Below are 15,551 nucleotides of genomic sequence, written 5' to 3'. Positions count from 1 at the left end.
CTTGCGGGCCGGGTGTGGTCTGGATCACGCCTTTAAGCGGTCTCTGAGAGCCTGAAAATCGCTCTTGTCCGACGCCTTCCAAGAACAGCCTCGCAGACCTCGAGCGCCTGTCCTATCGCACGGTCCAGGAATCGACTTTGCTGGTGGTGACACTTCGAGGCGAGGCTGCGTGGCACTTGCTAAGTTTTGTGTAAAAACGGAGCGTATGCCTCACGTAGAATTCTACTTCGTCAGAACTGTAGAAAGTCTGCTTACATAAAGCAGCAAGCTTTCTTGTAAAATAATCCGCTCCCTAGGAAGGCCATCGAGCTAAATGCTTGCCATGCTTCTGATGGCGAGGGCAGATGATTAAGAAAGCTAAGCGATTTGCCCTGGCTCCCTTCGGAGTAAGAGTGTCTGGGATCAAAACTCAGAGCCACTCCTTGTCAGCGAACTAAGTCGAAGCTTTCTGTGAAGCAACTGTCAGACACTAAGATAACTATAGGACTTTCTAAAATGATTACTTACCAAACTTTGGGGTGAGGGAGTGGTGTCAAAGGCCCATTTTAGCATCTGTCAGGGTTTTAAAATCTTTTTTCAGAACTAGAGAAATTTAGAAATTGTTTATTCCAGCTCTTCCGTTTATAGGTGAGTCAACTGAGGCCCAAAGAAGAAAATCCTGCAGTGTGGGTAGTTTCTCTTCTCTTGCCGTTGTCTTTCCTTCATAAGATCCCAAGTTTCTATTCTTCATATCAATAATTAGTGAAAATTATATTTCCCTCAGACTCTACTAATTTCCACAGCTTTTCTGTAAGCCCTCCTTGTTTTTTATTTATTTATTTTTTGTAAAGACAAGATCTCACTATGTTGCCCAGGCTGGTCTCGAACTCCTGGGCTCAAGCAGTCTTCCCACCTCAGCCTCCCAAAGTGCTAGGATTGCAGCCGTGAGCCACCACACCCAACCTCTAAACTTTTCATGGCCTCCAATCACCTATGGCTCAAAAGATCTTTACAAAACACCTGAGTATAGGGTTTTTCTTTAAAAACCCTGTATCTGTGATAAATGTGGGTGCAATTTTGCTACTTAAGGTACACAGCATGATTTTTTAGTTCTCTACTGCTAGTGTAACAAATTACCACGTGTTTGATGGATCAAACAATACATTAAGTTCTGGAAGTCAGAAGCCTGACAGGAGTCTCATTGAGCTGAAATCAAGATGTCAGCAGACAGGCTGCTCTCTAGAGGCTCTGTGGGAGAACCTGTGTGCTTTCCCTGTCCTGCTCCCAGGGATACCTGCATCCCTTGGCTCATCGTGGTCCTTCCCTCCGTCATCAAAACCAGCAGGTCTTTTTCACAGTGTGTCACTCTGTCAGCCGTCTGCCCCCCTCCTCTGCATTACAAGAACCCTTGTGATGACATTAGGCCCAAGGCAATTCAGGATAATCTTATTTTGTGGTAGTCCGTTAGCAACTTTAATTTCCCCTTGCCATGTAACATATTCACAAGTTCTGTGGATTAGGATTTGGATGTCTTTTAGGGTGAGGGGATGCATTATTCCTACCACAGTGATTAAGCTTGAAGTAATAAAATCTTATGATACTGAGCTCTTATGATACTTGGTGCTCAGAGGATCTTTGAAGCCTATCAGATCATCCTCACATTTTACTACAGGCAAGGTAACTAAGCTTAAATGACTCATCCCACGTCACAGCCAGGCAATGACATCATGAAGGTTGGAGCCCAAGTCTCCCAGTCTTTCCGTCATCATTCTAACTCTGGCTAGTGTGCATTGTCCTTTTCATCTGCAGTTCAGCCGAGAGCTCGGAGTCTGTACATTCGTTGTTTATAAGCTGATACGGAGTAATGACTAAAGATTTATAATTTTCAGGACTAAAAATAGTATCTCCCCTGTTCTTCACTGTTTCTTATTTTAACTCTAAGTTTAACTGTAACCAGCCTGGACGCCCATGCCTATTATTTCCTATCACTTCAGAAATAAAACTAAGGCCTTTTGGATGACGTCCAAGTCTGGCGTGCTTTTATATTACATTACTGTGTGCCAGACACTGCCAATTCAATTTTTTCACTCTAATTTCAGTGCTCTACGAGTAGTAAGCCATACATGGTATAATTTTTTAAAAATCATTAGCTCGTCCAGCATGGCAAACAATGGGCATTATTTAATATTCACCTATATTATTATCATCATCCTCTTCCTTCTTGAACACACATCTTTAAAGTTACACATTGCAGAGACAGAAATCAATACTGGAAATAAAGTTCCTCCAAAAATAGGTTTTAACCAAAACCTAACAACATATGAGTATTTTTAGGCATTAGACACATAAACTTTGGTTATTCATGCTTTCATTAATAATCCTTATTTTTTATGGCATATATCACCAATTTTTTCAATTATTCATTCAACAAGTAGTATTGAGTTCATCCTGTGTGCTGGGCACTTCCCTGCGTGCAGATGACACAGCAGAGGAAACATGAAAATCCCTAGGGGAGTGTTACATCCTAGTAGAAGAGACAGTGCAATAGCCTTGACAGCTCAGATGAAAACTAAGGAGAAAAACGAAGCATGAGAGAGGCATGGCAATGGCAAGCTTCGGTCCCTGGCCACAGCAAGCCTCACCAGAAGGTAATTTAGGGTAGCGACCTGAAGGCGGAAAGGAACTAAGTCATGGGGGGGGCACTCCAAGAAGAGGGAGCAGCTATGCAAAGGCCCTGTCCAGTTAACGTCCTGGAGTCCAGGATGGCTGAAGACAAGAAAGGGAGCCGGGAGGGTGATGGTGACTGGCGGCCTTTGGCTCACACTCTGGACGAGAGGAAAGGCCACTGGAGGATGAGCAGAGGATGGCAACGTCCAACTTGGTTGGAGCAGGACCCCTCTGGAGCTGCCAGAGAATACAGAAGGAGGCGCGTGCAGAAGCAGGCAAGTTCAGAGTCCATTGGAATCATCCAGGCAAGAAGTGGTGGCAGTTGAATGCAGTGCAGGTGGGGAGAAACACATCTTTTCTGTTTTGAGGGTGGAGCTGATAGGATTTGCTGAGGAGTAAGAGATGGGTCAAGGATTATTCCAAGGTCTGTGGTTTGTCCACGGGAAGGGGGAGTTGACCATTGCTGAAATGGAGAAGGTTGTGAGCAGAGAAATTTGCCTGGGTAGGTGAGGGACAATGTTTGGAGATTGAGGTACCTGTTAGACATCCAGTTAAAGAGATCAAGAGGACAATTCGCTTGACAGCTTATATGAGTTTGGAGTTCAGAGGAGAGGTCCAGCCTGGAGGTGTAACTCTAAGAGTCATCGGTGTCTAGATGGTATTCAGAGCCATGAGGCAGCATGGGATCGCTGAGGCTCTGAGCTCCTTGGGCACGCCAACATGCAGAGGATATGCTTCTCATGCTGTTTATTTCCTGTCTTCCTCCCAGTCTCTCTGCACCCCTATAACTTGCTTTGAGACAAGCTTAATACAAACCCATGTCTCTGCTTTCTTCATTTTGAGGCAGGGGCTCAGGCAATCCTCCCACTTGCTGAGTAGCCAGGACTACAGGTGCATATCACCATTCCCAGCTAATTTTATTTTTTGTAGAAATGAGGTCTTGCTATGTTGCCCAGGCTGGTCTCAAACTTCCAGGCTCAAGCAATCCTCCCACCTCAGCCCCCCAAAGTGTTGGGATTACAGGCTTGAACCACTGTGCCTGGTCATTGATAGGCTTGAAAAAATCAACATTCTTGAATCCTTCATAACCAATCAGTATTCTGAATTTCCTGATGGATATGTATACACACATGCATACATATGTACACATGCTTATATGCACACATGCTTATATTAAGTGTGTGTGTGTTTTACAATCTACTTTCTGCATGGAGATAGAATTACCTATTTGCTATATGCAATCTACTTTCTGCATGGAGATAGAATTACCTGTTTGCTATATGGTCTTCAAGGATAAGACGTATTTGTGCTGTTAAGGTTCTGTTTCGACAACTGATTGAAGACAACACTTTGAGACCATAAAATCTTCATATGAGCATTTTCAGTATTTCCATCTGTCTTGCTTTGGCTTCTTCACAATGTTTCTATTACTAGTTTGACTTGAAGTATTTCTTATATATCTGCAGAAACTGCTGTAAATTATCTTTGTATGTATATGGTTAACTTGTTTTCTAAATAAAAGTTTAAAATTTTGTTTTGGGTTTGTGGTGTTTTGGTTTGGCTTTTAGATGCATCACATATTAGGTGCTGGCTTCTCCCCTGTGGTCAATAATATCTTCACATGCAATTCCCTCATTGTATTTTAGAAAGTAATGTGTGCAGCAGTTCTTAAAGTGCCCTTTGCAAGTTATATTTTACATCTGGATTTTTGCCACTGTTTTAAAAAGTTATCATTTATATACTATGATAGCAAATATTGGGCTTTTTTTCTGAATCAGAAGTCTTCATTCTGAAGTGAGAAGTACAGACCTAAGTTTTCGGTTACCTAGATTTTCAACCAAATACTCTACCAAAAATCTTGTAGAAACTCAATTTTAAAGGCCTTCAGGCTGTTCTGATTTAAAAATCAAGAAGTTCTTTGGCATTACATCAAGGCCATAAAGAAAATAGGGTATTATCTACAATTGTTAAGGATAATTAGAAAGTTAGTATCCTGTTTGTACTTCCAGGATTAAGCATTTGTTTATTGTAAGCCATTTCAAAATACACAGTGCCTTGCTCCCTGTCTGCATCTCCCGTTTTGGCCTTCATTGGCCCTCAACACCCCTGCCGACGGTGGGACTATTTGTTTGCTTCACCTCCACCACTAACTGCTTCCATCTCACCATGTTTCTCGTTTGTGGGTGAAGCTGTAGTGTTTTATGTATGCTCTAGGCCAGGCTGACTGTATGCTTGATCTGTTGATTACTTAGGAAGTTAGATGTATATATTTTATATATCTTTAAGCTATTTTAGTGGTTATATTTCCGTTGACTCTAACCTTTGGTTAGATTTACCATATTTCATCTTTGTTTGCCCTAAGCTTTTTTTTTGGCTGATATTGACAAAGTTATTCAGGTTTATTTTGGTTGGCATTTGCCTTGTATATCTTATTCTGTCTTTTTTATTTCAACCCTTAGGTGCATCTGTTATGAATAGCTCATAAGGTTGGGCACAGTGACTATTGCATATAACCCAGCACTTTGGGAAGCTAAAGCAAGAGGATTGCCTGAGACCAGGGGTTCGAGGCCAGCCTGGGCAACTTGGCGGTCTCTACAATAAAAAGAATTAGCTGGGCATGGTGGCATGCATCTGTAGTTCTAGCTATGTGGAAGACTGAGGTGGAAAGACCACCTGAGCCCAGCTGTGATCAAGGCTGCAGTGAGCTGTGATTGTGCCACTCACCGCACTCCAGCCTGGGCGACAGAGTGAGACTCCAATTCAAAAATAAATAACCCATAGCTGAAATTTAGTCTTTTTGTTGGCCTGATTTTTTTTTTTTTTTTTAAACAACTGTGATTTTTTTCTTACCTTTTTTCTGGAGAATATAGCTCATTAACATTTATTGTAGTTCTGGTTTATTTGGATTCATTTCAGAATGTATAATTTTATAATTAACTTCTCTTTAGAACACTGTTTTTCAGACTTTTGAAGACTGTAGAGCACAAGTCAGCCATGCTTTTTGTGGAATACAATAGAATATTAAGCTTAAGTTAACTATATTCACTTGAAATTGCATACTCCAGCCGGGCTCAGTGGCTTAGCCTGTAATCCCATGCCTTTGGGAGGCTGAAGTGAGTGGATTCCCTGAGCTCACGGGTTCGAGACCCGCCTGGGCAGTGAGATCTCATCTCTACAATAAATCAAAAAATCAGCTGGGCGTGGTAGCACATGCCTGTAATTCTGGCTACTTGGAAGGCTGAGGCGGAAGGATTGCCGGAGCCCAGCAGATCGAGGCTGCGGTGGGCGGGAGCAGCCACTGCACTCCAGTCTGGGTGACAGAGTGAGACTCCAACTCAAAAAAAAAAAAGAAATTGCGTACTTCCTTCTATTAGGTTGTAGTTTACATAAAGGGTAGTGCCCTGAGGGGTTTAGGAAGAAAAGTTAAATTCAAGAACATTCTGTCCATAATGTGATTCCTTCTGAACAGTCGGAAAAGAGCACCATGATTTGTCCTTTCCAGCTCAGCATCTTTGTTGAGCTTGTACAGCACTGATGTTCTTCAGAAGTATGACTGCTAGAACTTTCACAAGAAAATAGCAAGTTTTTTCTTGGATCCCAGGAGTTCGAGACCAGCCTAGGCAACAGAGTTGAGACTTCATCTCTACAGAAAGAAAAATTTTAAAATTAGCATGTGGCATGTACGTGTAATCCCAGTGCCTCAAGAGGCTGAGGTGGAAGGATCTCCTGAGCCCAGGAGGTTGAGGCTGGGCGAGTCATCATCATGCCACTGCATCCCCAACCCAGGTGACAGGATGAGACCACCACCTCAAAAAAAATCCTAAAATATAAATAGGTACAATGGGCTTCAGGTATATTTGTGGATAATATTTTGTAATGAGTTTTGGAGTCAGACCAACCTTTCTTTGAATTCTGACCCAGCCGTCTTCTACTGGGTGAATGTAGGTATATGATAAGCTCCCAAGAAGTGGTATCTGCCACTATTAATTTAGCCAGTAAATATTTATTGGGTGCATGATGTAAAACATAGTTTTAGGCCCTAGTGATACAGAAGTGGACAAGATGCATGCTGGGGAGAAACGCTGCAGAGCAGAAGCAGGGACCCAACCCCTCTGGACTCACTATATTAGGACTCTTGGAGGACGTGATTGTCGAAGCCTAATTTTAAAGGATGTGAATGGACTGGCTAAGCTGAGAAGCATGAGAACCCTCAAGCCTAGAGAACAGGCTATGTAAAGATGTTTAAAAGACAAGAGTTCAAGACTGAATGCTGTTACGAGACTATAGGGGAAGCCACTGTTCTATCCCCATGGCATTACTTAGTGCCATAGTCCAAAGAAGTGATGGAAAGGGATGAAATATAGGTCTTTTCTTGTGTTTTTTTTTTTAATTATCTTATGTAAATGGCTATTAGACAAACATCTGTATATTTTGCCTACTGAATGTCCAGTATTGTAGTCAAAATGGAAAAAATGTTGATTGGCAAAGAAAGAGCTTAATATGGTTAAAAGACTATTTATCAATGGAGTCAGAAGACCTGAATCAAAATTCAGGCTTCAGCCAACACGCTAGCTCACTCCTGTAATCCCAGCACTTTGGAAGGTGGAGGTTGAGAGGATTGCCTGAGCCCAAGGGTTCAAGACAAGCCTGGGCAACTTGGTGAGACCTTGTCTCTGCAGTAAATCAAAAAATTAGCCAGGCATGGTGGCGCATGCCTATAGTTCCGGCTATTTGGAAGGCTGAGGCGGAAGGCTTCCCTGAGCCCAGCAGATCAAGGCTGCAATGGCCGCGAGCATGCCATTGCACTCAAGCGTGGGTGACGGAGTGAGACTCCAGCTCAAAAAAAGAAAAAAAAATCAGGCTCAACTCCTAACAGCTGTGAGATTTTTGCTAAGTCAATACTTTTTTGAATTCTCACTTCTCTAAAACAGGATAATGCTTACCCTAACCCATCTCACAAATGTATTGTAAAGCTCAAATAGGATTTAATCGTTCTTGATCATGATGGGAATGTGAAAGGTGCATGATCACCAAAAGCCAAAAATAGTAGATAAATTAAAATTTGATAATTGACTCCAGAATACATTTTTATGCTGATTTACCCTTCTAATTATACTTTGCTTAGTATAAACTTAATATCTGTTTTTATTTCTTTAAAATACACCAGCAGATGGCAGGAAGATGTAACCCAGATAATTATGATGTGGTGACAGAAGTCATTTTGGAATTAAAAATTTAATTAATTGACAAAATAGAAAATAAAAAATTGATTTTGTAATTATTTGTCACTATCTTTTTATTGTTTTATAAATTCATACTTGTCGTCCATGAATTTAAATGCTATGACGATCCTTGATAGGCGTCTTGTCTCACTAAGGCCTTTCTGCTCTGTTTTCCTGCATCCTGACTTTCCCACCTGCCAGCCCTCACACCCACCGTTTGCCATCCCCTGGTTGTCCAGGCCTCACTTCTAAGTCCCCCATACGTACACATCTCAGCTCCCCTCGTGCAGCCTCTCGTTCCAAAACAAGTTCATCCCTGACCCCCCTCTCCAACCTCTGCTCCTTCTCCAGGACTTCTCTCAGCTGGGAATAGGAAGGCATATACATAATTATCAAAAAAGATTTATAAACATTAGATGGCATTTTAGTTTTTAAATACATATTTACTATCTTGAGCAATGAGCCTCTTCTGGTACCTTGTATACTCATTTCTCCATGCCACGTTGGAAGAATAAAAAGGATGTGCCTTTTTGTCCCCATTCTTCTGACCATATTTCTGACAAAGATTATAAGGGCTCCCATCACATAACCGGCATTACAGTTTGGAAATGTAATAACTAGATTGCTTTTACCCTTAGACTGCAGTCACGCACAGCACGGCTGCCCTGCTCTCGCCCCACTGTGTTACATGCCAAGCACCTGACATCTCAACTTTCTATATGTGTCTTTTAAGGTGTAGACCATTTATTCAAAAATGTTTCTGACCATGTTGTAGTAATTAGAGCCGGACTTAATTCCCTACAATAAACTAGAAAATGGGACAAAATATATGAAACAGCCATTTGAGATATTAGACAATAGATAGCACAGGAGTGTTATCCAAAAGATAAATAAATAAGGTCAGTCCTGGAGGCATTTTTCTGTCCCTGGTATGGAGAGGAGGAACTAAAGGAAAGCAATGTCATCGAGTTGAGAAATCCATAGCTTAGAGAGGCCAAGGAGGTCGGAATTTGTGGGGAAATGCTTTGAAGCTAATCAGGGAAAGCTCCAGAAATCTGCGTAGAAGTCCCCTTGTGTCTGTTGCTGAGGACTAAAAGGCCATACATAGAAACTCCACAAAGCAACCACTGCAGGAGGTGAAGCTGAACATTCCCCAGAAACTACATAGGAATGGGAGGTGTTGAGTTCTATTCAGCTGGAAACATTGCTGAACTTCTGGAGCATTCCATAGAGATCCCAGAAGGACCACAACTTAGTGAAAGGGGTAAGAGTGCCCTATAGTAAAGGCTACTCTAAACCCACCCTAACAATCCTCAAAAACAATCTTTAAAGGGATCAAGCTAATTCACAATTTACCTAGTTGCCTGGGAAAATAAAGTATAAAACCCTTGGCAAAAACAACAAAATTAAGACACCAGTGTAATGTTTGCAATGCTCAGTATCGATTCAGAGATCACTAGACTTGCAAAGAATCAGGAAAATGTGATCTATAACCAAGAGGGGAAGAAAATACAGCCAGTCAAAATAGACACAAAAAGAAGGATGGCTGGGCTCAGTGGCTCAGCCTGTAATCCCGTGCTTTGGGAGGCTTAGGTGAATGGATTGCCTGAGCCCGCAGGTTCGAGACCCTCCTGGGCAACTTGGCAAGACCTCATCTCTACAATAAGTCAAAAACTAGCCGGGCGTGGTAGCATGCGCCTGTAGTTACAACTACTTGGAAGGCTGAGGCGGAAGGATTGCCAGAGTCCAGCAGGTCGAGGCTGCGGTGGCTGGGAGTGGCCACTGCACTCCAGTCTGGGCGACAGAGTGAGACGCCAACTCAAAAAAAAAAAGGGATGGTGGAATTCACATAAAGGGAACTTAAAAGAGCCATTATAAATGTGCTCCATGATTTAAAGAAGAACGTGAATATGAGAGCAATGGAAAATATATAAAAGAACTGAATTAGAGTTCTAAGAAATGAAAAATGCAATCTGAAATGAAAAGTTCACTCAGTGAGCCTTCGGCAGAGTGGACATCACAAAAGAAAGGATAAGTGAACTTGAAGACACAGTAATACAGATTATTTAAATTGAAGCATAGAGAAAAAAATGCACAGAGCCTCTGTGACCTGGTGAAACGGTCTACCATATGTGCAACTTGAGTCTAAGAAGACAAGGAGAGAGAGAGGCACAAAAAAATAGTTGAAAAAATAATGGCTGAAGATGTTCAAATTTGATGTAAATTAGAAACACATAAATCTGAGAATTTCAATGAACCTCAAACAGGATAAACACAATGTGAACCACATCAAAGCACATTGTGATCAAATCCCTGCAGATAAGTTACACGCACCTTACATATAGAGGAACAAAGATTGATTGCAGACTTCTTGTCAGAAACAATATAAGCCAGAAGAAAATGAAATCTTTATTAAGTGCTTGAAAAATAACCTGTCAACATAGAATTCTATATCCTTCACATATGAAGGAAAAGGATAAAGATGTCCTAAAGACAATTTAGGAAAACAGTAGTTAAGAGAATTTATCACCAGAAAATTCACTCTGTAATCTTGAATTCCACCAGAATGATTCCAGATGGAAACGCAGATCCATCCAAAAGAATGAAGAGCCCCAGAAATGGTAAATGCATGGGTAAATACAAACACTTTTCTTCACTTCTTAATTTACTTGAAAGGCGATTGGCAATTTAAATGCAAAAGTAATGACACAGTGAGGATTATGTCATGTAGACGTGAAATGCATGCCAGCAGTAGCACGAAGGTTAGGAAGGGGAGCTGGAAGAAAACGTGCCGTGTAAATTACATTTTTAAGTTAAGTGGTATGGGAATGTTTGAACATAAACCAGTGAGATGCGTATTGTAAATGCTAGATCTTTAAATGGGGAAAAAATGTAGAATTATAGCACACAGATGGGAAGGTGAAATGGAAAAGTATATCGAAAAGAAGGAAAGGGAAGGGAGTGGGTGCGTGACGTCAGGAAGTGATGCCGCTGTAAGGAGAACGGCTGGAAGCATTGCTGCGTGGGTGCATTCGTGTTTCTGCGTGGTGGCACCTGGCCTAAAGAATGTTTGGCAAACAGGCCTTGGAGAGATTTAGACTGTGGAGAGATTCAGACTTCTCCCAAAATTACTTGGTTTCGTTCCCAGGATGGTAAATTTAGAGACTTCCCCCCTTCTCTCCCGAAGAGGGTTTGTTTACAAAGCAGAGGTCAGTAGGTCGTGTGCATCGGGGTGCACGGCTCCCCCTCCCCCTCCTCCTATCCCCTACTTCCCCCCCAGCACAGCAGAGGAGGTGCTGCAGCTGAGCGATGTCCTATATAGGCTCCAAAGTTCATTGTTTGGATGTTCCCCCATCATTTCACCCCATGGGAATTAGGACATGGGGAGCTAAAGCAATGATAAGTATTTAAATGCCACCTCTGGGCCGGACGCTGAGGCTCAAGCCTGTAATCCTAACACTTTGGGAAGCAGAGGCTAGAGGATTGCCTGAGCCCACGGGTTCGAGACCAGCCTGGGCACCAGGGTGAGCCCTCATCTCTACAATAAATTAAAAATTAGCTGGACATGGCAGTACACGCCTGTAGTTCCCGCTACTTGGAAGGCTGAGGCGGGAGGATCGCCTGAGCTCAGCAGGTCGAGGCTGCGGTGGCCTTGAATGTGCCCCTGCATTCCAGCCTGGGCGACAGAGTAAGACTCCGACTCAAAATAAATAAATGCCACCTCTGATCCAGAAAGCTGGTGTTTCTTGTCAAAATGAATGAGTGAATACTTAAGAATTATATCAAGAAGGGAGCATCTCCTAAGGTGTGTAGGAAGTCTACTCCTGGACTGAGGAAATGACACTTGAGCAGAGGTGTGAATGGGGTGAGCCTTGTGAGATCACAGCTCCGGAGAGGACCACATCCTACCTAGTACTCTTTTCACACACAAGTACATTTTAAATGACACCCTAAAAGCATGGCCACTTCTGCCTAAAGTATTGTTTTTATATTCTGTAAGTTTGAAAGTGGCTACATCTTCAGAGAAAATGACATTTTAGCCACAGACTTTTTAGCTAGGAAAAGATACCAGTTAGAAATCAAAATTAGCTTAAAACTGTACAAAGCATAATTCATATTTCTTTGCCTTAAGTAAGTTACATATCTGTAAGTACAGGATTAGGGACTGTAAGTCGAATTTTTAGTTGGGAGGTTAAGTTTTTACGGAAGTAGAAATAAATGTTACTTACTTGATTTTGAAATTATTCTCAACCTTTTAAATGTAACATACACAAATGCTGAGGACAGATATGGTTGAAAAATACAGGCAGTTGACTGGGCTCGGTGGCTCAGCCTCTAATCCCAGCACTTTGGGAGGCCAAGGCAAGTGGATTGCCTGAGCCCGCGGATTTGAGACCAGCCCAGGCAACTTGGCGAGACCTCGTCTCTACAATAAATAAAAAATTAGCCGGGCATGCTTGAAATTCCAGCTACTTGGAAGGCTGAGACCGGAAGGATCGCTAGAGCCCAGCAGGTCAACGCTGGGATGACCATAAGTATGCTACTGCACTCCAGCTTGGGTGACAGAATGAGACTCCAACGCAAAAAAAAAAAAAAAAAAAGAATATAGGCTGTAAGAGTAAATAAATTCGCATTAATGAATTTTAATTGGGCAATAACTAATAGCACAATCTCTTGTTAAAGAGGAAGCTTGGGGCTACAAGAAGAAAAGATTGATGCAAAAGCCAAAAAGCAACATCCTCTTGACTTCAGCTGAAGCCAGTGCTAGTGTGACCTCTTTGACTGAACTCTTCTTCCGCATATCATCAGGGCATTCCTTCCTTTGGTTTGAATAATCTCTGAGACTTTGTAAAACCCACATCATTGTCAAGAAGTTAAAAGCAATTGATAAATTGTTCTGGTAACACCTGTCAGTGAATTAACTCAGAGCACAAAACCCAGGCATTTAAGGAGTTGACAAGTATTATTAAACCTGTTTTGCAAGAGAAGAGGCAAGTTCAAAGAGGGAAAAGCTGTCAAGGGTAATACAGTCAGCAAGTGGCTTCAGCCTCCTGCCTGGCACACCCCGGCTTTAGCACGTGGCCTCTCATGACAGGGAAGATGGGATCATCTATGAACATTTTTCACATTGTCCAACTTTAAAAAGTTGTGACATCTTTAAAGCTACGAATTTGTTTTCGATCCAAATCTATTTTTTATACGTGAGTTTCTCTGTTCAAGTTTTCTCCCTCATTCAGAAATTTACACTATTTTAACTTTTAAATGTAGCAGCAGCGCATTTCTACCAATACTGCCTCCTTGTTTTTTCTTTAAGTGCTTTAATTTGTCTGACTTTGGCATCTGCTAAACCTCATGCTTGAATTAGAGTGAATCATAGTAACGCTTTCATCCAGGGGATAGTACTCTATGTGGGTCCTTTCCGGAACCTGTACATAATTTCATGATTTCAATAAGGAAGAGAGGTAGGAAGTCTAATTCGAAGAAAATTGGGACGTATAATTCAGAAATTCTTCTGCCTGTAACTACTTACTATCTAGTTGATTACTCTGTTCTCCACTCTTCACCATACTTACTTTTATAAAAAGGTAATAAACAATCTTAATCTGGGTGTGACAGAAAGTAGAGTGTAAGACACAGGCTTACGTGCACATAGTCTACTCAGCACTGTGATCCAGGACGCAAGAACAAGGGACAGGGAAGAAGGAAGTATATAAAGACATGTAGCATTTTCAAGTTGGCCACTCCTTCAGGTGCCAGCTGTCTTCAGGACAACCCCAAGGATCAGAGACAGAGACAGCCTCACCGGGGGAGAAGAGCAGCACTGGGCAGGCTCCTTAGGCCACACTGCAAGAAACCAGCGGTACCCACAAAGACCTGGAGGCTAGAGAATCCGGCAGGGAGAATCTGAATCTGATCCGTGTGAATCTGAAGTTATGACAGCGGCATCCCATAACACACTGTTGTGCCCTTGTTGTATACACTTAGGTGCATAAGTATAGAAAGTCAAGCATGAACTTATACTCCCCCCACTCCATGGATACCTTTTTAATGTATGTGCATATCATATGAGAACATACGCGTATATCTTCTTCCTTTTAAAAAACATGAGCCATACATCTTGAGCTCCTTGTTCCATGGCATGCTTTTTCCGCTGCTGTGTCGCCTGCAGAGGGGATGGTCCCCTCTGGTCGACAAGTCGATCTGCCCTTTGGAAGGCACATTGGGAAGTGTTGAATTAGCATGACTTGAATGAGTGCATAATGAAGGAATGATACACGACTTCCGTGCCAGTTCTTGCTTGTGGAAGAGGAATGCTGCTGATACTGGGAATACTGTGGGCAGGATCTGGTAAAACACAGAGGTGTTATTGCCAGTTCATCACCCCATCATTCCTGCCAGTCTCCCCACCTCCCCTAACCAACACCTCCACGTCCTCTATTCAGAAGCAAAAACGGATGCCAAACAGGGAGACACAGTAAAGAGTCAAAGGGAGACTCTCACCAAGACCCGCCCAGGCAGCCTCAGGCCAGGGGACAGGAGTCCCATCCTCACGTCCGGAAAGTCTGCCACTCAGGGAGGAAAGGACCATGAGCAGGGGAAAGATGCAGAAAAAAAAGAAAACAGTAAAGTACCAAAGGAGCGAAGCATTTCAGTGATGATGGAATCAAGACTACACTTAATATAAGTTGTTTAAAAATGAGTTGAAACTCCAACCATCTGCTCCCATGTCAGACACACTTGCCACACCCCAGTTTCACCTCTTGTTCACATATGTATACCTCCCAATATAATCTGGTGGTTTTTTATGATTTCCCACAGTTGATAACAAGAAATACACTTGGTTCAAACCAGCGAACTGTGACCCAGATCTAAGTACAAATGTAGTGGAAGTCATGAGTGTCTTTAGGGACCATCTTACTAATTAAGTTATTTGGCCTATTTTTAGCTACACCAGATATTTTTTCTTTTTAAGGTTGTTAGGAGTGTTGTTTGTGGCAGCGTCAATAAGCCAAGAATTCACAGTTACTCAATCACACAGATTACTCATCATTGCCGTTCATAACAGAATCCGAAAATGTTTAAGATTTCTAATGCAAATCAAAACCTCATCATCACTTGTCACTGCTAAATTAAATGACAGGATAATAACACTACATTAAAACCATTTTTCTCTTGATTGAGTACCTTTTTCAGAAGTGAAACTTCTAGATGTATATTTTTTCTATCGGTACTATAACTGCATTTAGAATCCAAGATAAAAATAGAATTTAAAAGGGGAGGAGTGGGCTGTTTTCAAATTACTGATGAGTCTCTTTTGAATCTCACCCATATTTGACAGTGCACGGCTAGGGAATGGAGTTGTTCAGCCAACTTACTGCCTCTTTTAGAAAGACATAGAGGAGGTTCATGGGTTGGGCTTGTCTTTACTGAAGCAGGTTTGTGTTCTTGGCTCCAGTTATGTATCATTCCATTGCAGACAGGCTGTTAGTGGCCTGCAGGAACCGGCTTTGTTCTATTGCTCAAACATGGTAGGATCTTCGTTTCAGGTAGACCACAGCCTAGGCGGGACATTACTGTAAATCTCTAAACTGCTAAAGCAGTTTCTCAGTGGCCTTCCTCTTGGTCTTTCTTTCCTATATAAAGCACATTAACCAGGAAGGACACCCCTCCCCCTCCTCACCT

General features: G+C 42.1%; 1 protein-coding gene across 3 annotated transcripts in view; it reads left to right on the top strand.

Annotated features, from left to right (window-relative positions):
- The window catches only part of RBKS (ribokinase), an 81,351-nt gene that overhangs the window by 259 nt on the left and 65,541 nt on the right, over positions 1-15,551 (top strand). The window lies entirely within an intron of this gene.

This window comes from Carlito syrichta, unplaced genomic scaffold (assembly GCF_000164805.1).
Source record: "Carlito syrichta isolate Samal-C Ts95f unplaced genomic scaffold, Tarsius_syrichta-2.0.1 Scaffold315403, whole genome shotgun sequence".
NCBI lineage: Eukaryota > Metazoa > Chordata > Mammalia > Primates > Tarsiidae > Carlito > Carlito syrichta.
Note: the sequence above shows the minus strand (reverse complement) of the source record. Positions and strands in the feature narration are given on the sequence as shown.